This window comes from Benincasa hispida, unplaced genomic scaffold (assembly GCF_009727055.1).
Source record: "Benincasa hispida cultivar B227 unplaced genomic scaffold, ASM972705v1 Contig730, whole genome shotgun sequence".
Classification (NCBI taxonomy): Eukaryota; Viridiplantae; Streptophyta; class Magnoliopsida; order Cucurbitales; family Cucurbitaceae; genus Benincasa; species Benincasa hispida.
Window position 1 is genome coordinate 224064 of NW_024065075.1, and position 1992 is coordinate 226055.

Below are 1992 nucleotides of genomic sequence, written 5' to 3' on the forward strand. Positions count from 1 at the left end.
GAACGAATCAAGATCACTTTGTTTATAGTAACTTACAATAAATTGTAATAACTACAGAGTGGGCCGCATCCAATAGTGTTACCAGAATAAGACACCCAACCTTACTCATATACTATAGATCATTTTGACTATTTACTTGAATCCGATCAACTTTTATGTCTCCACATAAAGTTCAAGTATTCATATAATAGCCATGGATTTTAGTTTATTGGATTTAGTCTTTACAAGTGCAATTTACAAATTCAATAACAATTTTATTGAAGAAATGTTAAATAACATGTTTATTGATAATAGAAAATGTTTAACTCTACAAACTGCGAGTTTTATGACATACAACCCGAAAATAAGACATTCCCATATATTCTTTGAATTAAAGTAATGAAGCTTTGCACTAACTCATGCTTGAGCCAACTTGAAGGGTATTTTGAATGTGTCGTAATTGATTGGTTGTGTTTAGATTACCTAATTGATTGAAAGCATGTCTTTAAGAACTGTTAAAACCTAAGTCACGAGCCATACAACTAAGCGAATATTTATTGTATGATTTTCTGTGTTTTCTGCGTTGCTCAGGGATGAACAAGGATTAAGTTGGGGGCGATTTCATAGCGCCTAAAAAGAGCTATCTTTGCTTAATGCACTCGATCATTAGTTTTATTGGGTTATTATTTGATTTTTGTAGGTTTTGAGCATTTTGGAGGTGGAATGGACCAACAGAGCAAATCGGGGTTGAAATGTGTTCATATTGAGTTTCGGATGCATAAATCAAATGAAGAATCAAGAATTACAAAAATGCCATTGATCGAGCATAACAACCCTCCATTGAGCATATCGTTATGCTGGAAGGTAGAGGCTAATGTTTCAGGGAGCGTCTTGACGTCCCCTTTACGCTGCACCCTTACACTAGAAGGCATTAGCCTCATTTTCTTGCATCGTAGTGACGACACATGTAACGACCCTACTTTTTGGAGATACCATAAGGACGTTACCACATGCATGCATATCATGAAAATAGGACTTTTGCAAACTCAAGTAAAAGTAACAAAAATCTTTTATTAAGTGATGCGCCAAAAGAATAAAAACATAAATTCATGGTTTCAAGTACCCCTAACTCCAATTTAAAATAAATAAGAAATAAACATGAGTAAATAAATAAGTTAAATGGAGAATTTGAATGTTTGACTTCTAACCCAAAATACGATAAAATATGTGCGGAAGTGATGTCAAGTCCTAAAGGCTCGATCATGGATTCTTTTTGTAATTCACCATCTGTCCTTCCTTTTACTTGAAAAACATGTAGAGAATAGGGTGTGTATAAAAATAATCAGTAATTGACCCACTACTGGGACCACTAGGTGAACTTGTTAGCCTTCCTATTGAGACACAAGTATACATTGTTGGGAATATCCTAGAACTCGCAGTTCGTGTTAAACATTCTATTTATCAATAATAATAAATTGTTGATTTTGCATCTTGTTATGAAAATCTAATAAACATATCTATGGCTATAGTCTAAATATTGAAACTTTATGTAGTGACATAAACAAGATCAAGTTAACAATATATAGCCTAAATGATCTAATAAGTATAGGGATGAAATTGGGTATATCATCCTGGTAACACTATTGGATGCGATCCACTCTGTAGTTGTTACAAGTTGTAAAGTACTATAAATGATGTGATCCACAGATCGTTCATGTTGAGACATGTGAGTGGGGCCATCCTATGCAACGAGTTTGCATATAGACTGGACCGCGAAAATAGTCACTTTTTTTTATAATGACCATTTACTGTTAAAACTGACTATTTCATTTATTAAATAACCTAAGTTAACTCGATCTTAATCTTGAGCTAGCTATGAACTCCTGTTTGTTCGGGATTATCCTTTGATCTGCAAACGGTGAGAGTTGTCCAACAACACTGCTCAATAAGCTTCCTATTTTGGGGATAAGACCAGATGAATAGCTGAGGACATAACTCTGCAAGATGGAATTC